Below are 27,181 nucleotides of genomic sequence, written 5' to 3' on the forward strand. Positions count from 1 at the left end.
CCGTCACTACAACCTCCTCCAGCTGTCATCCATCTGAAACTCAATTCTCCCAGCATATATCTCCTACTCAGCCTACTCAGCCTACCCAGTTCGCTCAGCCTGTTCAGGATAAGAAGGGCAGTCAGTCCCCACTGCACTCTCAGCCTACCCCAGAGGGAGGGGACGGCAGTCATATTCATACTGTCCAAGTGGGAGTAGAGAGAACAATACATCCAGACATTGGATTAAAAAATCGATACTCGGTACTAGAGGAGGAGGATGGCACAAGTGGCTTGCAAGATATTACAGTATAGGCGAGAGGCACAGATACGCCGAGTATTGGGCAAGATGCGCCAGAATATCAATCTGCCCCCTCTGACAGCACAGACATAGGAGCAGAGCTCCATACTGGTAAATTGGACGCAACTGCTGGAACATTGGCCGCGATACTATTGGCCATGAAGGAAGAAATTACCAGTAGGTTTATGGTATCAGAAACTAACCAAGCTGAGATGGCCAATAGATTTTACAGTCTCTGAGGTCAACCAAGCAGCAATAAAGGCATCATGTGCAGAACTGTCCAAGAGGGTAGATGAGGTATCTCTCAGGACCGAGGCATTGGAGTCGGAACTCCCTAGGATCAAGGAGTCGATGAGCACCTCTGAAGCAGAGGTTACTTAGCTGTCTGCGCAAAAAAGGAACTCAAGGAAGACATTGAGCGCCTGGAGAAATATTCGCGTCGGAATAATCTAAGAATCTTGAATGTGCCGGAGTCCATGGAGGGGGGCGATATCAAGGGGTTTGTGATATCCTTACTGAAGGGGACAGTATTAAAAGACACACCAGAGGTGGATCTGTCGCACGATATACAGAGGGTACATCGCGACCCTTTCAGGAGAAATCCTATAAAACAGAAACCCAGAAAAATCCTGTTGAACTTTCTGACATATTCTATAAAAGAGCAGATTCTCTCTTCCGCACTAAAAGAAGGCTCCATACATTTCAACAGCTCCAACCCCTTCACCTTCCATATAAGATCCGATATATCACACATCACCGCAGCAAGGCAGTGGGAGTTGGGCAAAAGGTTGGAGGAGTTGAATAGCTTAGGAGCCAAGGCGCAGTTAAAATTTCCGGCACAGTTGAGAGTAATATAGAACAACCATATGTACCAGATTAGGACAGGAGAGGAAGCTGACGCTCTCATAGTTAAGATCAGAGACAGGAAAGGGGGGCAGGGGCAGCAATAAATCAGGACTAAGACAGTCTAAAAAGGGTCTGTTAATTAAAAGCATAGCGTAAGTAGGAGGAAATTTGTAAGCAACCAACTGGGATGATATAGTCGCTCCATGGGGGGGATGGCTAAATAGGCTTTTGCTTATTAGTAGGGAGGGTTCCTCACGGGCAGAGAGGGCACGGGTCATGGGGGGGAGGGTTCGGGTAGGAGGGGGGAGGAGGGGAGCACGTGGTGGGGTTGCAGTGGGGGAAAAAATGAAAAAAATTGTACCTCATCAGAACCTTCTGTATATCTATACCAACTCTAGCCTCAAACAGGGTTGATGCTTTCACGTAGGAAAAAGGGGAGATGGCAGGTGTGATTTTAAAAAATAGAGGGTTAATATTTGTCACATGGAACGTTAACGGTTTAAGGTGCCCACGGAGGCAGAGGTTAATCCTCAAACATTTAGAACTATCAACTGCACAAATTTGCCTATACAGGAGACACACCTGAGCTACGAAGAAAGCACCTCAGTTTTCTCAAGGACTGCATGGGTAAAGTGTTTTGGTGTTTCAAAACAAACAGCCCAAAACAGAGGGGTCGCTATCTTAATTAAACAAGGGACGCCCTGTAATATAAAAAAAGTACAGTCTGACTCCTCAGGGAGATGGTTGACCGTTACATTAGCATTTGAGAACCAGAATATGATCTGCGCCTCTTTTTATGGTCCAAACACGGACGATCCAGCTTATATTCACAAATTACAATCAGTGTTGATGCTGGATCCCCCACCATATGTGGTAGGGGGAGATTTTAATGTTCTGATTGACCCCCTAAAGGATAGATCTAACTTAAGCCATTACAAAGGAGCAGTAAAGGTATGTTGGGCATTAGTTAATATGTTACACGATATGGACTTAGTTGATATGTGGAGGGGAATAAAAGGAGACGAGAAGGGTTTTACTTACTATAGCAAGAAGAACTGTCACTCATCTAGGATTGATTATATTTTTTTAGATAGAGGCTCAATGGCCAATATACGAGAAGTGTTAGTTTGCCCGAGTCACTTGTCTGATCATGCACCTCTACATTGCCTATATCAGATAAAGGAGATACAGCGGCAATCAACAAGATGGACTCTTAATAGGGCCAAGTTGCAGGACCCAGAGGTGATAGCCGCTGTACAAGCCCCGTCCTCTGAGTTTTTTTCACTGAACTCAGGCTCTACAACACCCGATGTAGTCTGGGACACCTATAAGGCCTGGCTTAGGGGAAACTCCACGGAATTATCTGTTATAAGAACAAGATCGAGGCCGGGGCACTGAAGGCTATTGAAGAGAAGATAAGTGGTTTGGAGAGAGAAAGAGACGGTGCTAGTAACGGGGACCGGGAGCAACTCACCCAGATCTTGGGGAAGCTGGAAGAGGCGAGATCAGAATACAGAGGGAGATTAGAAGCTAAATGTAGGGCGCAGTGGGATACTAGTAGGATGCAGAACTACGAATATGGGGAGAAGGCTGGCACCTTATTAGCACGGAAAGCCAGATCTGACCGAGCCAGGAATGACATAAAAGAACTTAAAATCAATGCTAGCAGGGTCATTTCAAATAAGATCGAGGATATACAGACCTGTCTTCTCTCTATGTTCACAGAACTATACAGGGAAGACTTGGCTCCCTTGCCAAGTTCGATTCAGACATTTATTAGCAACAAACAACTTCCCGTACTCTCAGAAGAAAGTAAAAACAACTTGGATGCCCCCTTTACGTTAGAGGAGATCGCGGCCCAGATAAATAAATCCAAGAATAAAAAAGGCGCTGGATCAGATGCACTCCAGAGTGAAATATATAAACACCTTAAACCGGAGCTCTTAGAATTGTTGGAAGACACCTTTAACTCCATCTTTAGTTTAACTGGGAAGGCCCCCTACACTTGGAAGGAGGCAATAATAGTTCTGTTATTAAAACCTGGCAAAGACCCAAAAAAGGCAGACTCTTACCGTCCAATCTCCCTGCTAAATGCTGATTATATAAGATCTTTATGGGCATTTTAGCAGGGATATTGGCCAAATTGATACCGAAGTTAATACATCCAGACCAGAAAGGGTTTGTCACTGGTAGATATATCCAGGAACAAATACAGCTCCTTATGGGCAACATTGATCTGGCTATCCGGAGGACAGAACCCTTGGCCGTTGTCGCTGTCGACGCGGCCAAGGCCTTCGATAGAGTAAGCTGGGTTTATCTATGGGAGGTTCTGAAGGCTATGGGATTTGGCCCAATATTTATACAGACCCTGCAGAACTGTTATCAGGGTGCCTCTGCTCGAATACTTCTAAACGGGTTTCTCACTGCCAGTTTTAATATTCAGCGGGGCACTAGGCAGGGGTGCCCGATTTCACCTCTTTTGTTTAATTTGTATGTGGAACCATTAGCCCAGATGCTTAGATTGGAGGAATCAATCCACCCATTCAGATCAGAACAATACAGCTCAAAAATAGCTTTGTATGCTGACGACTTGATATTGTATACAAGCGACCCAGACACAGCTATCACGAGGGTGGAGGAGTGTATGTGTGAGTTCGGATCGCACTCTGGGTTTCTTGTTAATAGATCTAAGACGGAGGTGAAGTGTTGGAACCTAGAGTGGCCAGTGACAGTAAGTGAAGAGATGAGATACTTGGGGATTTATGTAGTGAAGGAAATCGAAAAGATTCCCTAGCTGAACCTAAAGAGGGTGGTAAAGGAAATGGATAGTCTGTTTAGTAGATGGGGAAAACTCCCACTGACCATCTATGGGAAAACTAACTTAGTAAAATGGTTATCCTCCCCAAGTTGTCCTACCTCTTTTCTTCAATCCCATTAACATTTTCGAGTAAACGTCTGACGAAAGTACAGAGTAAGATCAGCAGTTTTATTTGGGGTAATAAAGGGGTCCGTCTGGCGTGGAAAAAACTTAGGCGCAGATTGAAAAAGGGAGGGTTAGCACTCCCAGATGTAAGGCTATACGCAGCAGCTTTCCAGTTTAAAAGCATACGGATGCTGTTAGTGAAGCCGGGGGAGTCAGCTTGGGGGAGGTTGTTGGGTGAAATGGTGCGGGTGGAAGGGGGAGGAGATGGTGAGGCCTTTCTGTATAAATTTGGATCACCAAGGTTCTTTAAGAGGGTGCGACTGAAGATCATAAGGGCATCTCTGGAGCTATGGTGCAGGCTCAGGCGCAGTTGGGGCATTGGTTACTACTCTGAATACGCTCCTGTGTGGGATGCACCAGGAACCCCGGACTGCCTGCAGGATAGCTTGGCATTACCGATAAAGAGGGCAGGTATCAGAATTTGGTCTGTATTATTGGACTCCGGGGGGATATATCCCTGGGAGTACCTGAGGGCAAAGATTGGCCAGGGACTCTCAAGATTTAAGTACATACAGTTAACATCATGGTATGAGGCAGAAAAGGGGGAAATCAGCGGAAACAGAGAGATCGAATACATGTTGCAGGGGATACACCCATTGAATAAGGAAATCTCTATGTGGTACAACAGTTTGTTGGAGGCCGAGGACCAGGAGACACCTGCCTCTGCTGCAGTGTGGACAGAAACCATACTTGGGCCCTCAGCAGACTCTTTGTATATATCTTCATTAAAGACCTTATACAGATCTGTCAAACCTGCCTGTCTAAAAAAAAACACTTCTTTGTCATCAATAGACTTTACTACACCCCTGCAAAAATAGCAAAGTTTGCCCCAGATCCCGCCCCCAAATGCCCTAGATGTGCTGCACCTCTTGCTAACGACCTACATATCTTCTATGAGTGCTTAACCCTGGCAAGATTTTGGACTGAGGTGGGTGACAATCTATGGTACATCTTAAATACTAACATAGAGATAAATATGCAACTGGTATTTTTTGGAGAAGATGGTCGCCTCAGTCAGACTCTCTCGCAGAAAGATAAGGGTCTATTACTGAACTTGATACTGTTGGCCAGAAGGGAAGTGTGTAAGAGGTGGAAAGACCCCATACCCCCGCAAAGGGAGGATTGGCTCAAAGCGGCATTTTCTATGGCACGATTAGAGTACGATGGCGTGGAGGATAAGATCTTGAATATTTGGCACCCCCTCGTGAGCTGAGGTAAGAATCTAAGATTATGGTAACATCATTGGTCTTATGATTACACCAGGGTCCCTCACAAAATAAGGGGACTGGTCGGACGACCCAATCGAGTGCGGTAAGCCGTAGGGGCGACAGATATCGAAGGCGGCTTCATAAGACCCGCAGAGGCTTGCAAGGTGAGATGAGGACCAAAAAAAAAAAATTATCTTTCAGTGTCTATTGTAGTAGTACTTGAAAAGGAACAATTGTCGCAGTTATGCTGCCATTTATAAGAAAGGCCAAAAAGATTTTCTACATCTACACCTTCATCTTGCAATATAACAAGCATATACATTAGAAATTCCTGACAATCTTGCTGAATATTCTGTGAAAATTGATTTAGACCAGAACATATGTCTAAAACATTTCGAATTTCAGAAACACTTTGTACTTTTGTTTTATCACTGCTACATTTCTCAAACACAGAATTCAACAAACAACAAAATCTTTGATCTCGATTTTCAGCAATCTGTTCTTGTACAGTTTGGAGAAAAAACACAACATTAACCACTACATTAGCATAGCAGTTGGCACCAGAACTGTTTTCAAACTGGAATCCAACATCTTTAACTGAATCCTTTTCCTTTCTGCTTACAATTACTGGTTCATCTACTTTTTTTCTTTTTGCTACAACTTCACTACAAATGTTCTCATTTCTTCTTTTTTGGCCTACCACACGCTTTTCAAATAGAGGATATTGAGGTAAATTTGGAGCATACTCTCTTCTTAACCTATTATATTCTTTTACACAATTTTGATCTGCATTAATCTTTGTCTCATCAAAATCAATCAAGTACAATCCAGATAAAGTTCTGACTCGAGATAAAGCAACATATGCCATACCCTCCTGGAACAAAGAACTTCCAATATTCATCAAAGCACTATCTACACTTAAACCTTTAGATTTATGAATAGTCACTGCAAATGTCAAAGAAACAGGAAACTGTTTTCTGCGGACATATAAATCTTTCACAAGCAAAAATCGGGCAGAACAACGACTGATTTGTTGTACTTCTTCAATACCATCAAATTTAATTTTTATAAATTCAATTCCATCTCTATTTTGGTAATTCACAAAATTAACAACTTGACCATTGCTCCATTTACTAAACCTCTTTCCACATGTAAATTACGTCGTAAAAATATACGACAATTTAAAGATGCATACAGAGTCTTTTCCAAACCAGCGGTTTTAGATATTGTCTTCTCTAAAGAATCCAATTTTGATTTCAACTTTTCTGACAAAATAATAGTTGCTCCTTCATGTTCTATTTTATCAATAGCTTCCAGTTTCACAAGCTCTTGATTTTCCAACTTTAACATTTTGTTGTTGAAGATTGAACATTCTTGCAGAGTTGGCATCAAGCATATGACAGATTTGTTTTCAGGAATTTTCAAAAAAATATTCTCTGGGAGAATGTTTTCGTTTGGAAACAAATTTGAAATTAATCATGCATGTAAACCTGCTTTCCCATGCTCACTTACTTTTCCAATTCTTACATCTTGTAGAATATTTTTATGATCTTCATTGTTTGCCTGTCGCATATTTTGTAGCAGTTCTGCATATTTGAAATGTAACCATATGTTAACATTTCCAATGCTTCCTAGGCACTTCCTTGTATCTTCATGTGTAAGCATTTTAAACACTGGTTGTCCTTTCACTGGAGTTAGCTGCAATATATCTCCAAAAACAATGATGTGTTTGCCTCCAAATAACACATCATACTCTGTTTTAAGAATTTCTTGCATTCTAAATGCCCAAAAGCAAGCATTACATTTGATACCATGCTTACCTCATCAATGATAACAAGTTTCATTTTCTTCAAGACTCGGGAAACTTCACAACAAGCCTCTCCAGATAGCTTGTGGTATTGTAATTTATTATCATGCTCTACTGGCAGCATCAATAAGCGATGTAAAGTAATCCCTTTAATGTTATGTGCTGCCAATCCAGTTGGAGCGGTAACAACAGAAGACAGCGATGACTACGTTCTTTTCTGCAGATACGTTGCAAATGCTTTAATCAGGAAAAAAAATTCCAGGTCCTGCTTCCCCACTCACGTACAGTTGGACAGGTATAAATGATGTACATGAGCACTCTTTTTTCTCATGAGATAAACAATGCTCAATCTGTTCTGTGACTTCGTCATATATTTGTCTCTGCTCAACGATTAGTTCTTTTTCCAAATCTTCTAAGTTAACTACATCCTCCTGAGCTTGTTCCATGGCTCTTTCAACTTCATCCATGGCAGTGGCAGCTTCATTTTGGATAATTGGTCCTCCTAGTGGATCCTGACTCAATGAAGCAGAACTTATACTGTCTTGAGAACTGTCTCTAGCAATCTCTGCTGCAATTGTAGCTTCTTGCTGTATTTCCTCGTTCAACATTTGCAGATAATTTGAAAAAACAGGACATTCTATGGTATCCTTGGTTGCATTGAACAAATATTCATAAGTAAGAAAATCTCCAAGTAGTTCCTCTTCTGTACGCCAAGGCTTAAAGAGTTGCAAAAGAGCTAAGTAATAAAATTCCCTTTTGTCTGGAGATTCACAACTCAATTTTCGTTGATTAATCAAACGGCCTTTTATTTGTTTTACCAGACAGCCTTCACATCCAATTGCAGCATATACACCTTTATTGATATCTTCTGTGACGTTCCTCTTAAAAGTATAGGTTTGCAGAACTTCATAGAGACAAACGTTCTCAAAATGACTACTTCTATTTGGATAGAATGTATCCAACATGTTTGCTTCAAAATATCTGTACTGTCTGGTTCTTTCTCCGCCAAATACTCTATTTCTTGTACAGATTTCAAAACTCAGTTTCGTGTCGCAGCAAGACCTAGACTTACCCAAATGATGGTTCTAGATTTGGCATATAGACTTGCTGATGGTAACCGATCAGAACATTCATATGCTGAAATTTCTCGATGCGACAACATCTTCAGACTGTAACTGTATAATTTCTTGCTTAGACTCTTTTCATGTGAAATTTCCTCCCACATTTCCTTCAGTTCCGTCTTTTCTGATTTTGTCATGTAAGACATCACATATCGAGCCACGGCAATAGAGTTGTCAGCAACATATTGAATATCCATGTTAGCATTCCACATGGACAAAATGACTGGATTGTAGTCATTTATGTATTTGGACTCCTCATTTCTTCTTAGGTTGTATGTTTTTTTCGGTGATTTTCTTGTCACAGTATGTCGCAGAGAAGACATAAAATTGTTGACTCTTCCTTTCGATGTTACTGGACATGGAAATGCAAAACGACATTTCGTGTAGAACTTGTCCTTGGATTTGTATTTTTGACGACAGTATTTCCCACAACGATGGGTTTGAAAGCGTAAAACTTGATGTCTTAAATTGTTTTCTTTTGTACTATTCGGAACAGCACATGTAGAATACTGCTTAATGCAACTCATCACTTTCTCATCTGAATCTGTTCCAAATTTTTATGCATCTTTAATCCATAGCAGCATATGTATATGAGGAGCACCTCTTGCTTGATACTCCTTTCTCCAAAAGAAACCCAACACCTCCCCAAGCAGAGGATTTTTTTTTTGTTTGTAATAAAAGAAATCATAGCTTCAAGCCTATGATTGAAATACTTGCATACATTAACTGGTTCCAAAGAGCACAGTTCTCCAGGTGTCTTGTATTCAATATTTTCAATGTTTTTATTTGCCTCTCGTAGAAATTCAAGTAAGTCTTCCCAAGCATACTCAGCACAGCTAAGAGTAAGGAACCATGTAGGAGTTCCTAAGTATCTGAGCATAGATTTCAATTCCCCAGGACGACGGTACCAATACTCGTTAGTACCACGCTGACATGCCATGAGATTAATTACCTGAGATTCCAAAACACTGTCTTGCAGTTTCACTTTATCCATAAAGTCCCTTGCCGAAACATTTTGTAGATGTACTCCACTTTTCAGTACATGGTTCACTGCATAAGAAAGTCCAGACAAGTCACTCTCAAACAGTAGATGGAACAAATATGGAATGCATTGACGAAACCTTGGATCTTCTGCATATATTCTTGAAGTCCGGTATTCAGATGCAGGAATTTGAACAGGTCGGTCGTCATATCGTCCACCTTCACCTGTTGGAAATAACTGTGGAAAACAACAAGCTTCCAAACTTTCTTCCCATACACTAATGGGACTTCCTTTTGCTTATTTTATTTGAAACAAGTCAATAGCATTCCCCATTACGTCTTTGGAATGCAATGGATGAACACTATAATGTTCATAAATGTCTTCACTTCTAGAGATATCAACTTTTTCAATTTGCCCAGCTGAGAAATCACTGTCCTCTTCTACAGTTGTTTCCTTTTCTCTTACATATACATTTTTGTAGTAGTGATTATTTTTTACCAAATACAACGTTGCCTTTTTGACTTTCCTAACATCCACTAATTCTTGCCAGATTGTCTTACTCTTTGTCGGAACACCATTAACTAGAATAACCAGAGGTTCCTCCTCTACTTTTTCTACACCAATTGTATCAATATTTTTCTTAAAATCTAGAGACAAATAAACAACTCTTCCCTTTAATCCTCTCTGTAAATCTGAAGGAGGCAATTTCCCTGTCTTAGGCTCCATGCGAACAATAGCCTGAAAAGGATGCACACATTGAATCAGAATAGACTCATAGGTATTTAAATCCATCAATTTAGAAGGAATGTCTACCAACTCCAGATTATTATGAAAAGCTCGAGCAGGCATTCTGTTTTCATTTAATTTAATATAACAATATTTCCAAATACGTTGATCAGAACCCAAATCAAAACAATTTTCTACCAACAAATAAGTTGCAAAATCCTTCCACTCATTATTTTTTACCTTTTCGCTTTTTACATATAAATCAACTAATCTAGTCTGATTCTTATAATGAGTTCGTCAGAAAGACACACAATTAAAATTAGGCCTTTCACTTGAATTGACCTTAAACTTTGTAATTTCATGTTCAAATTTTTCTGTATTTGAATTCTCTACATTCTCTTCCACATTACCTTCTATTACTGTATCAATTTCTGCACTGTCCTCTTTTTCACCAAAGTAACAAAACTCAATTTCTTCACAAATGTTCTTCACATCTAATTCAGTTCCATGCAAAAGAGCACTGTTTAACTGTTTTAGATTAAGTGCTGGACTTTTTGCATAATACAACCTTCTCACTAATTCACTGACTTTATTATGATGCACTGCTAACATCCTAAAATGGTGAAAAACACTCTGACATACTTTGAAAGACAAGCCAGTGAATGTCCATGCAAACCTGTTTTCTCTCTTACTCTACAAGGATCTAACTCTTGCAAAATTTTCATTTTTGTTTTAGACTTTTCTTAGTATATGTCCGTAAGAAACTGCGAAACAAATCAATTGAATCCTGTCGCACACCACAAATACTACAATTCCAAGTATACACTGGAGCCTTAGGACATCTCCCTAATACTTCATCAGCTAACACCTCTTCTGTATTTCTAGGCACAATCTTTTCTTTTTGAACCGGACAACCGTCCTTCACCTCATATGCTCGACCACTGGTGTCAACTGCATGCACCAAATCATTTTCCTGAAAGTAACTTTCTTCGTTAAAAAATGGCTCACAACTTGAACTATGCTTCCATTCTCCAGAAAAAACATCACAAAATTAGTCAAATTAATTACTCTTTTTCACTTACATTTTGATTTGAACACATTGATTACTTTATCTAGTGTACGAATTCTATTGATTACTAAACTATATAATTTATTTTTCACTTTTAATGCTTCATCCACAATCTTAACTATGCTTTTTTTTCTTGTAAAAAGCGGTCTTTTTTTATACCTCTTTAAATTTTTGAATTAATTTGACACTATTCTGTTATTAAAACATTCGTCTACGAATTTCAAGAAATTGATTTCTCCTTCTAATGCTATAGACAATATCATCTCCTTCTACAGGTTTTACATTTTTTGAGGGGCACAATTTCTTCTTTCTAATTAGAGGTGTCTTATTCTTCTTTGAAACAACATCTTTTTTTTTTTTGACATTTCAATAACTTCCTGAAAAAATCCTTAGTTTGCTTACCAGGAGCATTATTTTTTCACTGAAAATTTGTTTTGGATGAGTCTTCTATTTCTGTTTTTTTGGACCTTATATCCTGTTTGTATTTTTTTTACGTCTTTCCTTTGATGGCATATTCTTTTATCTTTCTATAGATGATTATAATCTGTGGTAAAGAAAAAATAACATATTATAGACCACTACAAACAAATTACATAGCAATTACAATAAGTAAACGATATAAACACTAGTTTACAACATAAGCCTGATTTACATTACATGTGCTGTGCTTTGTGTCAAAAACGATTTACTATGGAAAATGTTTTCTGGTAAAATGTCTGGCTTTAAAATTTTTGTCAAGGATCACACTGAGTGTCTGTGTGAAATAAGGAATTACATTTTCACATTTTTCAATAATGTCACCTGTGCCTTCTAACAGTTAGCCTCTCTTAGCTTAAAAGATACTCTGTGTCTGTGTCTCATGTCACTTTGCACGTGTATAATCTCTGTTTTTCTGTGTGTCATTTCTCTCTTTGCCTGTGTGTCATGACATGTGTCTCATGTGCCTAAGATCACACTGTGAGTCAAGCTTGCTTTTAAATGGATCTGGGTGAATAATTTGCTTAGTTGATGTGTGTTAAAATATGGAAATACATGTATTTTTAAAGTCATTTAGGCTTTACCATATGTACTAGTAGGGAATCTTAGGCAGCATGTCTGTTAGGCCTCTTACTTCAGAAATGGGCTCTAAGCTGTGCAATCAAGATCCAGGGTGTGCCTTTGAAATGAAAAAGGAATGTTATGTCTTGCTTATATATATGTGGTCTATTTTTTCCCAGTAGACACAGTGAAATAGAATGAGCAGAGACACATATTGCATGCAAAAACAGACATGGTACATTACATGTAACATCCTGGTCATGTGCCCAAGATCACACTGTGAGTCAAGCTTGATTTTAAATCTATCCGGGTGAATAATATGCTTAGTTGATGTCTTTAAAAATATGGAAGTACATGTTTTTTTAAAGTCAGTTAGGCTTTAGCATATGTACCTGTAGGGAATCTTAGGCAGCATGTCTGTTAGGCCTCTTGCTTCAGAAATAGGCTCTAAGCTGTGCAATCAAGATCCAGGGAGTGCCTTTGAAATGAAAAAGGAATGTTATGTCTTGCTTATATATATGTGGGCTGTTTTGTGCCAGTAAAGACAGTGAGATAGTATTAGCACAAACACACATATTGCATGCAGAGACAGACATGGTAGATTACATGTAACATCCTGGTCATGTGCCTAAGATCACACTGTGAGTCAAGCTTGATTTTAAATGGATCTGGGTGAATAACATGCTTAGTTGATGTCTTTAAAAATATGGAAGTACATGTTTTTTTAAAGTCAGTTAGGCTTTAGCATATGTACTTGTAGGGAATCTTAGGCAGCATGTCTGTTAAGCCTCTTGCTTCAGAAATAGGCTCTAAGCTGTCCAATCAAGATCCAGGGTGTGCCTAACTGACTTTAACAAAACATGTATTTCCATATTTTTAAACACATCAACTAAGCAAAATATTTACCCGGATCCATTTAAAATCAAGCTTGGCAAGATGGCGTCCGCCGCGCGGACGTTTGTGTGAGGAGCTCCTGTGTGTGGCTGCTCTGCTCACCTCGTATGTGCTGAAAACTCCCTGTTTACTGGGGTAAGACAGCGTCCGAAGGTGCCTGGAGTCGGCCGGTTCCTTTTGCTTTTGACTAAACCGGATAAAATTGCCTTTTGCCAGGGGGGGCAGCGGACCCCGGTGCTGAAGGGCAGAAGTCGAGTAGAAGTCGATGCCAGTGCTGGAGGACGAGTGCCGAGAATCGAGTGCCGGAGTCGGAACACAGAGCCGGAGTGCCGGAGTTTGGGTCGGGTCATCCCACGGTCGGCTGCACCAACACATTCTCGACGGCCTGACGGCTCCGGGCTAATCGCAGAAAGCGGAGAGTGAACATTATACGGCACTGGCGGTGGGCGGCTGGCAGAGCCTGCAGAACTGTGGCAGAACTGTGAACAAAATTGTGGTTACTATAAAAAAGAACACGGTGGTGAGTGCTGCTATACTGTTGCTGTTGTGCTGGAAATTTGGTGGCAACATTGTTTTGTTTGATGCGCAGCTCACTTCATCTTTAACTGAACGTGTAACACTTTATCCATCTGAAAAGAGAGTCGAAAAAAACCAGCAAAAAAAAATACTGTGGCCAGAAGGCAGCTATAGGACAAAAGGTTAAGGGCCAAGGGAGTTAAAGCTTCTGTCTGTAACAAACCGAGAAGACTATGCCTCCTAAGGCTTCCCGTGGGGGGAAAACGCGACCTACTGGTGATAGCGCTGTTACCCGGGCTGCTATTGCGGCAAAACAGAAAGAGTTACAGAAGGAATTACAGTGTCTAAAAGAGGATTGTAGTGTCGCTCAGCCTAAAGACTCTAGTATAGGCCACCCGAAGATACCTCAAATGTTTCAAATGGCTACTGGATTATCTAAAAATAGTTCCTTACTTAATAAATCTACAGTGGCAAGTGTGGCTAATGGTTTAGATATGGGCACTGGAGGGGAGCAGGGCGAGTTATTGCCGCTATTACTAAATACACTACCATCTCCTGATCCCTCTGGGCCATTAGCGCTTAATGAAGTGGTAGCGGAGGAGGCTGACGGTGCAACCAGCGACGAAGAAATTCAAGATCCGTTGAGTGTTGGACCCTGCTCAGCCCAAGCACTGCAGGAGCGTAGCATGCACCAGTCCCCTTCTCTTGTCCACCGAAAACCCACAAAATGGATTATACTGTGAGTATTCCAGTGAACCCGAAAAGAGGGTGGTATAATACGAGACACCAAGTCTCCACCCTGTAGAATGTCAGGACACGGCTCCCTCCTTCACGCCTCTGCACCTGGAGTTAACAAGGGAAAGAACGTCTCTCAGTATACAGTACACAATATAGCCTCTGATTTCATGACCATGTACCACCAAACCACCAATAAACATATACCCCCTCCTTACCAGTGGTAAGCGCAGGCTTGGCTTCGTGTAGGGACTGGTTTCTCCAAATATGAATAATAATGGCACTCCAAGGAGATAAAAACCCAGTCAGGGGCACAAAGAACACAGTGTCCTGAATTCACTGAAGGTGCAAAGCTAAGCACCGTAAAAGGGGAAAAAAAGAAGGCTGGGAACGAATTCCGCTAACACCAGCTACAAAAAACCCCTTAAATATGAGAAATAAGGCAAGGGATAAGAAAGAGACTAGCGACTCTCCTTCTAACACGCCAGCGTCTTGTGTAAACAACGATGATTGCGGAATGACCCAAAACGTCACTTCCGCGCGCCGAACCATGTGGACAGGCGCTTACATGAAGTCTGCCAGATGAAAACAAACAGCGCATTAAACACCGCGCTGCCGGCAAGACAAAAGGTGAGAACGGGAGCCCCCGCTCACCACACCAAGTTGTTATACACAAATGCTGGCAACGACCAAGGGAGGGGACAGAACGAGGGAGAAGGACAAGAATTAATGAAAGGGAAGGGATACTAACTAACTCACTAGCACAGCAGGGAAACGGGAAATGACAAGGAACTCAAACGAACAGAAATCCCCCACGAGCCCGTGGGAGACAATAAAGGAGCAAAAGGCAAAAGAACTCCTCAGCAATCACAGGAACCGAAGGAGCCGGATACCAAGGCCACAACGTTGGCGATATCGAGCAATGAAAAAAGAGGTAGGACACAATTATATACCCATAGCCCAGGTCATGTGATGGTGGCCCATGGTCACAGAAACAGGACTAACTGCCGATTCCTAACATTGAGCAGTAAGGATGGTGAATTTTACTCACTCTCCGAAGCAAATGATGGATCTGATTTGGAGGAAATTTCATTGCCAGAAGATGTGATGGGGGAAAATACCCCAACAATGCCGGATCATACTCTCTCTACTAATACTTCGGCTCATGCCTCTACTATTAAAAAAAAAGATAGGGCTACCGCATTCGATTCTACCATAACTTCAACTGAAATGACAGATTGGGATTTATCTGTAGGTACACAGGCACTGGAGCAGCTAGATCTGTCTGATAAAGTTTGCGAGGATGGCGAACCAACCAATACTAACCAAACATCTGGATCTGGATCTTTGGAAGAGATCTATTGATCCATTAACAATCATCTACTTGAGGCTAGAGCCGAACATTTAAAAACTCGCACCGCCTGTAGAAAGCTTCAAAATACTGTTCGGCGGCTGGCAAAAACCTGTCATGATTTTACGGATCGAATGATTGAGGCAGAGGCGCGGATTTCAACACTTGAAGACCAAATGGTGGCTCAAGTAGCCAATGTGACAGAAATTAAAGCGCACAAAGACGATGTACATGATAAAATGACTGACTTAGAAAATCGCCTACGGCGTAATAACTTGCGGCTACTTGGCGTACCGGAAGGCCTTGAAGGCCAGGATGTGCGTAAATTTGTCATCTAACTATTTGAGGAAGCATTTCCAGAGCTTACTGAATGGACTTGGAGTTATGAGATACAGCGTGCCCACAGATTTCCGTTTCAGCAACGACCCATGCGAAGTAGACAAGTAGGTCCACAACAACCACGGGCCATTTTGATATCCTTGAATAACTTTTTGGCAAGTCAATTTTTGTATGATGAGGCCCGGCCTGCCAAAAGGTGTGCAGTGAAAGGTATCCAATTCTTTGTAAGGCCAGCTTTTTGCCACTCTACAGTGGAAAAGCGATGGAAATTACGTCAGCTGATTGCTCCAATACAAGCAAAAGGATTACAAGTGTTTCTACTGCAACCTGCAACTCTAAAAATTGTAAATAAGGGTCAGAGTCGATTTTTTACTTCTGGGGATGCTGTTAATGCCTACTTGCAAACTAATCCTTGATGGACTCAACTACTGATCCAATTATTGGTTTGACAGGAATAGACTCTTTTTTTTTCTTCTTTCCCTGTTTGATACAATCTATATTGGTTATTTATTTGTATCTCTTTTTTGTGCCGCATTTAATCAAGGTTGATAGAGATATATATATTTAGAATTTTTGTTTAATTTGGTGAGCCGAGCTGCATGGGAACTACTCACCGAGCATCACAGGGCATTTGCCCAATTGCCTTAGTTAGGGGGAGACACTGTTGGTGGTAGGGAGGGGTCTGGGTGTTGGGGTGTGGATCTGGTCAATGGGAGGTATGCTGGGGTAGGGGGGTAGGTGGTTTTGGGGTGAAAGGGAAAAAAATATCAGTTCATAGCAGCTGTTCTAGATTTTTTGGAGCTAGGGTACAAATACGTAATGTTATTAATGACCTACAATTAAGTTTTACATATGGCGGCTAGAAAAATACAAATCTGCTCCTTTATGTCTGTGGCCTTAATAATATTATGAAAAGAAAAAGGGTGAAATACGAATTACGGTTAATCAACCCAGATATACTCTGCTTGCAGGAAACGCATATTCCCTGGTCTTATTATAAGATTTTATTAGAAGTGGGTTATTCAATTTTAGCGGTGTCTAAGCAATCCACTATGAATCATGGGGTAGTTATAATGGGCAGCCATGCTGTAACTGGTACGGGCAGAACACGGGTGGATAATTTTGGACGGTGGGCTATCTGTGAGTGTAAAATTGGGGTTATGAGAGCTACGATATGCACTGTCTATGGATCTAATCTTGATGAACCAGATATCTTGGAATTTTTAAATGTTGAATTAGCGCAATGGCCCAAGCCTTTAATATTACTGGGAGATTTCAATATCCACAGTGATATTCATACCAGGGATCTTCGGCCCAAGAGATATCATGGTCGTAAACCAAAGGTATACCGGGCATTACACCAGTTATTATCCCAACATGGTTTAATTGATGGATGGGCTAAATTAAATCCTAGTAATCCAGGTTACACATTCTTCTCCTCTCCCCACTCCAGATACATACGGCTGGATTATATTTTTATACCATCAAATTTAACTATTGGTGCCAAGATTCAGGTTATGCCCCGAATTACGTCTTATCATAGCCCGACTGTTCTAGAAGTGATATGCATGCAGCCAACTTACTCAATAAGATCATTTACCTTTAATAAAAAACTGATAAGTGATGAAGAGTTTGTTACGCATATTAAATTATGGGCCGCACAATTTCTAGAGTTTAATAGAGGCACTGCAAGCCAGCCGATTGTTTAGGATTCCTTGAAAGCAGGGATTAGGGGGGGAAACATGTAGTTATGGCTGGGCTAAACAAAAAATACAAAAGGCCAGGATTGCTGAAATGCTCGAGGACCTTAGAGTGGCAGAATCTGAACTTATGATGGTAATTCAGTCTAATGCTGACTCTCAAGCACAACAAACTAAGGTTGCTAGCTGTAAAGCTAGGATCAACGGAGAGTGGAGTCAAGATATAGCTTCTCAGTATAATATTTACAAATCTGAAAGATATGAATACGGGGAGACAACGGAGTGATGTTTGGCTCAGAGGATGCGGGGTAGACAAGCGGCCCAACGTATTGTTTTGTTGGAGAATGCTAGGGGAGAGTCGGTTGAAACACCAGACTGTATTATGGAAGTCTTCCGCAGCTATTATCAAGAATTATACACACAAGATATAATCTCTCAAGAACAGATAGAAATTTATCTTAATGACTTTAATATTCTTAAATTAGGGCCCTTTGAGAGGGAAATACTTGAGGCTCCAATTACTGTACAAGAATTACAGCTTGCCGTTGAAGATCTAGCGTTAGGAAAGGCATCTGGGCCTTATAAACTTCCTTTAGAGATTTAACATATATTATTTAGTGTTATCAAGGACGACATGCTAGCTACCTTTATCATGGCTCAACGCGGTAGTCCACTAATATTTTGGGATGATGCTAACATTGTAGTTTTAAAAAAAAAAGACAAGCCTCCTGAATTGCCTGGATCATATCGGCCCATATCATTAATTAACGCAGACGCTAAAATACATTCTAAAATATTAGGCACTCGATTACTTCAAGTCACTCCGAAGTTAGTATCTCACCACCAACATGGGTTCCTCCCTGGCAGAAGTACTATAAATCATTGTCATTGTGTTATCATGTTTGGATGCGGAGAAAGCCTTCGATCGAGTTGCTTGGCCATTCTTATGGGCTATAATGGGTAGAATGGGATTTGGTCCACAGTTTATTCAGGCTGTTCAATCCATGTATAGGAATCCCCGGGCTAAAATCTGTACTATGGGACAGGAGTCAGCACTTGTTCATATCACCCGGGGCACTCAACAGGGGTGTCCCTGCTCGCCTTTACTATTTGCGATCTACATAGAGCCACTATTACAGTGCTTGGAATTTACTAATTTAATAAAACCAATGATAGTAGGCGATTATGAAACACGTGTACATGCGTACGCTGATGATATCGCGGTGGTAACATCAGATCCTGAGTCAGCAATACGGGAGGTCGAACTTTTAACGCAATCATTTGGACAGGTTGCTGATTATAAGCTTAATATATCAGAAACCCAAATTGTTTGCTCAACTGGGCTGTGCATTAGAGAGCCGCGTGTGACGCAAGAGTCTAAGTATTTAAGGATTAAAATCAGGATGTGCATACAGGAGATAATTGATGTTAACTGGAATGAAATAATAAGAACGGTTAAGTGTCAGTTAGAAAAGCTAGAATGTTTGCATTTAACAATGGTCGGGTGACGTAATGTACTTAAGATGTGCATTCTCCCCAAAGTACTTCATTATTTCCGGTCAGTTCCTTTGGAGTTATCTAGAACACAACTGACTAGATTGGAAAGCATCTCGGATAGGTTTATTTGGGGTTGGAAGAAATCCTGCCGGGCATATAAATACATGACATTACCCTTAAATCGTGGAGGCTGGGGTGTCACGAATTTTCTTTTTTACTATTTAGTTTGTCTTATACAAAATTCAAGGTTTATTTATTTATTTGTTTATTTGTAGTATTTATAGAGCGTGACACTCATCCCATGGGATATCACGGCGCTATGTACCAGAGAGGACTACTTGATGGCGTGTGCTAGAAGGTTTACAGTTTAGGGAAGAGGTATGTTTTCAGTTTCTTACGAAACTGGAGGTAATTTGTGGTATGTCTTAGGTCAGTAGGAGGGTCGTTCTACCTTTTTGCTGCAAGGTAGGAAAAGGAGCGGCCGCCTGTTCTGACTTTGTAGATGCGTTTGGTTTTAGCCAGAGCTGATTGACCCGAACGTAGGTTCCTGTTGGGTACATAAAAATTGATCTTTCCTTGAAGAATCGATGGGCCTGTTTTATGTAAAGCTCTGTGGGCATGGCTAAGCAGTTTGAAGGCAGACCTCTGACGCATCGGGAGCAAGTGAAGTTTCTTTAAGCACTCTGATGCCGAGTCTCGTTTGCCTTTATTGCAAATGAGTTTGGCCGCCAGGTTTTGCAGAACCTGTAGGCGGGAGAATAGCTGTTCGTTCATCCCTTCAAATAGTGCGTTGCCATAGTCTAAGCGACTGACCAGTAGAGCTTGTGTGACTGATCATCTGCAGTCCAGGGGTATCCAGGGAAATACCCTGGCAAGAAGTTTTAGTATGGCAAATCCCCTCCCACAGAGGGATCGAACGTGATCCTTCATGGACAGGGCATCATCCATGATGATTCCCAAATTCCTGGCATGTTGTTTAGGAGTGGGGGCCGGTCCCAATGAAGATGGCCACCATGTGGCATCCCACACGCGTTTGGCTCCACCGAACAGAAGAATCTCCGATTTGCCTGCGTTCAGTTTTAGATAGTGATTGTGCATCCATTGGGCCATTTCAGAAAGGCAGTCATGTAGCTTAGTTTTGGTGGTCTCAGGCCCTTCGTCCATAGCCACCATCAGCTGCGTATCATCTGCATATGAGCAGATTCCAATGCCCCACTTCCTTCCAATGTCAGCAAGAGATGAAATATAGACATTGAAAAGGGTGGGGCTTAATGAGGCGCCCTGGGGTACCCCACAGCCGATGGGGTTGGGCCTTGAATATGTTTATGTTAATCGGGGGGCTACACGGGCGCATGAGACACCTAATGTATATCACATGTTAATTGGACAATCAGCTTGTGAAGTCCTGCTGAAATTCTATGAGCCTAGTTATTTTAAACGCACCAGATTTAAAATTATTTGTGCGGCCTATAAGGGGTGGAAGATACTTTGGAAAATTTTGGATATTCAGCGGATTAACTTTTATACACCCTTAGACTCTAGGAATATATTACCATTCATATTCTGGGATGCCAAGATGCGAATATGAAAAAGTAAAGGGATATCCCATTTGGGAGACTGCTTTATGGAAGGTACATTGGTTCAATTTAAGGATTTGATGGAGCTGTTTTTGGTGCAGAAATCTGATTTCTTTAAATACTTGCAAATATGTGATTTTATGCATAAACGTCAATTACAGGCAACTGTATGTAATGAATTCATTGAAGCTCTCTCTAAAGGCACCAAGATTGGTGTCGTATATGAACTTTTGTTATCAAAACAATTGGATGATATTGAATTGCAGGATGTCAAATGGCAAAATCGATTGGGATGTTCGGGTGTATTCTTGCAAGATTCTATTGATATGGCAGGTGCAATAGTTTTATCTGCTAGCTTGCGTACGCAACATTATAAGACCGTATTTAACCTGTACCACACACCTTTGAAAATGATGAAATGGGGAAGTATCTATTATGGTAAATGCTTCCGATGTCAAATGGATGTAGCCGACATTGTTCACATATTTTATAATTGCAATGCACTATCTTCATTTTTTTCAAGAATTGAGAAATTCTTATCTATTATTATGAAGGTGCAATTTCATGTTAGCCGGGAATTGTTGTTGTTTGGGGTTGGCACGGATGATAAAACTGTACAAAACTATTATCCCCATAGATATTTCATTTTCATGGCTATGGCGGTAGCTAGACTATGTATTGCTACAATGTGGCTGAAACCCGAACTACCTGCCTTTGAAAAGTGGAGAGCTAAGATTTATAATGTGTTTCATATAGAATATAATTTGTATCATATTAAATCTGGGATTTAAGATTTGGCAGCCAATGCTCCATCATTTTGAATTGTTATTTGGATAATTGTTTTTTTCTGTTATTTGTTATTGTGCTACAGTATAGATTTTTTATGTCATGGAATCTGATGAATTTGATGTTTTATTTTTTATGTCTGCTATGAACTGAAATATTAAAAAAAATAAAAAAATAAAAATAAAATCAAGCTTGACTCACAGTGTGATCTTAGGCACATGAGACACATGTCATGACACACACAAAGAGAGAAATGACACACAGAAAAAGAGAGATCATGCACGTGCAAAGTGACATGAGACACAGGCACAGAGTACCTTTTAAGCTAAGAGAGGCAAACTGTTAGAAGGCACAGGTGACATTATTGAAAAATATCAAAATGTAATTCCTTATTTCCCACAGACACTCAATGTGATCCTTGACCAAATTTTAAAAGCCAGACATTTTATTAGAAAACATTTTCCATAGTAAATCGATTTAACACAAAGCAGCACATGTAATGTAAATCAGGCTTATGTTGTAAACTAGTGTTTATATCGTTTACTTATTGTAATTGCTATGTAATATGTTTGTAGTAGTCTATAATATGTTATTTTTTCTTTACCACAGATTATAATCATCTATGGAAAGATAAAAGAATATGCCATCAAAGGAAAGACGTCAAAAAAGTACAAACAGGATTTAAGGTCCAAGAAAACAGGAATACAAGACTCAACCAAAACAAAATCTTCATTGAAAAAAAATAATGCTCCTGGTAAGCAAACTAAGGATTTTTTCAAGAAGTTATTGAAATGTAACAAGATGTTGTTTCAAAGAAGAATAAGACACCTCTAATTAGAAAGAAGAAATTGTGCACTTCAAAAAATGTTAGACCTGTAGAAGAAGATGATATTGTCTATAGCAATAGAAGGAGAAATCAATTTATTGAAATTCGTAGACAAATGTTGTATAACAGAATAGTGTTTAATTTATTAAAAAATGTAAAGAGGTATCAAAAAAAGTCCGCTTTTTACAAGAAAAAACAAAAAAATATAGTTAAGATTGTGGATGAAGCATTTAAAGTGAAAAATAAATTATATAGTTTAGTAATCAACAAAATTTGTACACTAGATAAGGTAATCAATGTGTTCAAATCAAAATGTAAGTGGAAAAGAGTAATTAATAAGACTCATTTTTGTGATGTTTTTTCTGGGGAATGGAAGCATAGTTCAAGTTGTGAGCCATTTTTAACGAAGAAAGTTACTTTCCGGATAATGATTTGGTGCATGCAGTTGACACCAGTGGTCGAGCATATGAGGTGAAGGACGGTTGTCCGGTTCAAAAAGAAAAGATTGTGCCTAGAAATACAGAACAGGTGTTAGCTGATGAAGTTTTAGGGAGATGTCCTAAGGCTCCAGTGTATACTTGGAATTATAGTAGTATTTGTAGTGTGCGACAGGATTCAATTGATTTGTTTCGCAGTTTCTTACGGCCATATACTAAGAAAAGTCTAAACCAAAAAATGAAAATTTTGCAAGAGTTAGATCCTTGTAGAGTAAGAGAAAAAACAGGTTTGCAAGGGCATTCACTGGCTTGTCTTTCAAGAAAAGTATGTCAGAGTGTTTTTCACCATTTTAGGATGTTAGCAGTGCATCATAATAAAGTGAGGAAATTATGCAAAAAGTCCAGCACTTAAACTAAAACAGTTAAACAGAGCTCTTTTGCATGGAACTGAATTAGATGTGAAGAACATTTGTGAAGAAATTGAGTTTCGTTATTTTGGTGAAAAAGAGGACCGTGCAGAAATTGATACAGAAATAGAAGGTAATGTAGAAGAGAATGTAGAGATTTCAAGTACAGAAAAATTTGAACATGAATTTACAAAGTTTAAGGTCAATTCAAGTGAAAGGCCTAATTTTACTTGTGTGTGTTGTCGACAAACTCATTATAAAAATCAGACTAGATTAGTTGATTTATATGTAAAAAGCGAAAAAGTAAATAATAATGAGAGGAAGGATTTTGCAACTTATTTGTTTGTAGAAAATTGTTTGGATTTGGGTTCTGATCAACGTATTTGCAAATATTGGTATAATAAATTAAATGAAAACAGAATGCCTGTTCGAGCTGTTCATAATATTCTGGAGTTGGTAGACATTCCTTCTGAATTGATGGATTTAAATACCTATGAGTCTATTCTGATTCAATGTGTGCATCCTTTTCAGGCTATTGTTGGCATGGAGCCTAAGACAGGGAAATTGCCTCCTTCAGATTTACAGAGAGGATTAAAGGGAAGAGTTGTTTATTTGCCTCTAGATTTTAGGAAAAATATTGATACAATTGGTGTAGAAAAAGTAGAGGGGAAACCTCTGGTTATTCTAGTTAATGGTGTTCCGACAAAGAGTAAGAAAATCTGGCAAGAATTAGTGGATGTAAGGAAAATCAAAAAGGCAACGTTGTATCTGGTAAAAAATAATCAGTACTATAAAAATGTGTATGTTGGAGAAGAGGAAACAACTGTAGAAGAGGACAGTGATTTCTCAGTTGGGCAAATTGAAAAAGTTGATGTCTCTAGAAGTGAAGAAATATATGAACATTATAGTGTTCATCCATTGCATTCCAAAGAAGTAATGGGGAATGCTGTTGACTTGTTTCAAATGAAAGAAGCAAAAGGAAGTCCCATTAGTGTATGGGAAGAAAGTTTGGAAGCTCGTTGTATTCCACAGGTATTTCCAACTGGTGAAGGTGGACGATATGAAGACCGACCTGTTCAAATTCCTGCATCTGGATACCGGACTTCAAGATTATATGCAGAAGATCCAATGTTTCGTCAATGCATTCCATATTTGTTCCATCTACTGTTTGAGAGTGACTTGTCTGGACTTTCTTATGCAGTGAACCATATACTGAAAAGTGGAGTACATCTACCAAATGTTTTGGCAATGGACTTTATGAATAAAGTGAAACTGCAAGACAGTGTTTTGGAATCTCAGCTAATTAATCTCATGGCATGTCAGCGTGGTACTAACGAGTATTGGTACCGTCGTCATGGGCAATTAAAATGTATGCTAAGAAACTTAGGAAATCCTACATGGTTCCTCACTCTTAGCTATGCCGAGTATGCATGGGACGACTTACTTCAATTTCTACGCAAATATACAAAATATAGAATTCAAAACACCTGGAGAACTGTGTTCTTTGGATCCAGTGAACGTATGCAGATATTTCAATCATAGATTTGAAGCTATGATGTCTTTTATTACAAACAAAAAAAATCCTCCGCTTGGAGAGGTGTTGGATTTTTTTTGGAGAAAGGAGTATCAAGCAAGAGGTGCTCCTCACATGCATATGCTGCCATGGATTAAAGATGAACCAAAATTTGAAACAGATTCAGATGAGAAAGTGATGAGTTTCATTGAGCAGTATTCTACATGTGATGCTCTGAAAAGTACAGAAGAAAACAATTTAAGACATCAAGTTTTACGCTTTCAAACCCATCGTTGTGGAAAATACTGTAATCGAAAATACAAATCCAAGGACAAGTTCTACACAAAATGTCGTTTTGCATTTCCACGTCCAGTAACATCGAAAGGAAGAGTGAGCAGTTTTATGTCTTCTATGTGACGTACTGTGACAAGAAAATCACCTAAAAATACATACAACCTAAGAAGAAATGAGGAGTCCAAATACATAAATGACTACAACCCAGTCATTTTGTCCATGTGGAATGCTAACATGGATATTCAATATGTTGCTGACAACTCTATTGCTGTGGCTCGATATGTGACGTCTTACATCACAAAATCAGAAAAGACGGAACTGAAGGAAATGTGGGAGGAAATTTCACATAAAAAGAGTCTAAGCAAGAAATTATACAGTTACAGTCTGAAGATGTTGTCGCACTGAGAAATTGGAGCACATGAATGTTCTGATCGGTTATCATCAGCAAGTCTATATGCCAAATCTAGAACCATCATTTGGGTGAGTCTAGGTCTGGCTGCAACACAAAACCGAGTTTTGAAATCTGTACAAGAAATTGAGTATTTGGCGGAGAAAGAACAAGACAGTACAGATATTTTGAAGACAAACATGTTGGATATATACTATCCAAGTAGAAGTAGTCATCTTGAGAACGTTTGTCTCTATGAAGTTCTGCAAACCTATACTTTTAAGAGGAACGTCACAGAATATATCAATAAAGGTGTATATGCTGTAATTGGACGTGAAGGCTGTCTGGTGAAACTTAATCATCGAAAATTGAGTTGTGAATCTCCAGACAAAAGGGATTTTTATTACTTAGCTCTTTTGCAACTCTTTTAGCCTTGGCGTACAGAAGAGGAACTACTTGGAGATTTTCTTACTTATGAAGATTCGTTCAATGCAACCAAGGATACCATAGAATGTTCTGTTTTTTCAAATTATCTGCAAATGTTGAACGAGGAAATACAGCAAGAAGCTACAATTGCAGTAGAGATTGCTAGAGACAGTTCTCAAGACAGTCAGAGTTCTGCTTCATTGAGTCAGGATCCACTAGGAGGACCAATTATACAAAATGAAGCTGCCACTGCCATGGATGAAGTTGAAAGAGCCATGGAACAAGCTCAGGAGGATGTAGTTAACTTAGAAGATTTGGAAAAAGAACTAAACGTTGAGCAGAGACAAATATATGACGAAGTCACAGAACAGATTGAGCATGGTTTTTCTCATGAGAAAAAAGAGTGCTCATGTACATCATTTATACCTGTCCAACTGTACGTGAGTGGAGAAGCAGGAACTAGAAAAAGTTTTCTGATTAAAGAAATTTCAACGTATCTGCAGAAAAGAACGGAGTCATTGATGTCTTGTGTTGTTACCGCCCCAACTGGGTTGGCAGCACATAACATTAAAGGGATTACTTTACATCGCTTATTGATGCTGCCAGTAGAGCATGATAATAAATTACAATACCACAAGCTATCTAGAGAAGCTTGTTGTGAAGTCTCCTGAGTCTTGAAGAAAATGAAACTTCTTTTCATTGATGAGGTAAGCATGGTATCAAATGTAATGCCTGCTTTTGTGCATTTAATAATGCAAGACATTCTCAAAACAGAGTATGATGTGTTATTTGGAGGCAAACACATAATTGTTTTTGGAGATCTATTGCAGCTAACTCCAGTGAAAGGACAACCAGTGTTTAAAATGCTTACACATGAAGATACAAGAAAGTGTCTAGGAAGCATTGGAAATGTTAACATATAGTTAAATTTCAAATATGCAGAACTGCTACAAAATATGCGACAGGCAAAGGATGAAGATTATACAAATATTCTACAAGATGTAAGAATTGGAAAAGTAAGTGAACATGGCAAAGCAGCTTTACATGCACGATTAATTTCAAATTTGTTTCCAAACAAAAACATTCTCCCAGAGAATATTTTTAAGAAAATTCCTGAAAACAAATCTTTCATATGCTTGATGCCAACTCTGCAAGAATGTTCAATCTTCAACAACAAAATTTTAAAGTTGGAAAATCAAGAGATTGTGAAACTGGAAGCTATTGATAAAATAGAACATGAAGGAGCAACTATTATTTTGTCAGAAAAGTTTAAATCAAAATTGGATCTTTAGAGAAGACAATATCTAAAACTGCTGGTTTGGAAAAGACTCTATATGCATCTTTAAATTGTCGTATAATTTTACGACATAAATTACATGTGGAAAGAGGTTTAGTAAATGGAGCAATGGGTCATGTTGTTGATTTTGTGATTTACC

This window comes from Lissotriton helveticus, chromosome 2_1 (assembly GCF_964261635.1).
Source record: "Lissotriton helveticus chromosome 2_1, aLisHel1.1, whole genome shotgun sequence".
NCBI lineage: Eukaryota > Metazoa > Chordata > Amphibia > Caudata > Salamandridae > Lissotriton > Lissotriton helveticus.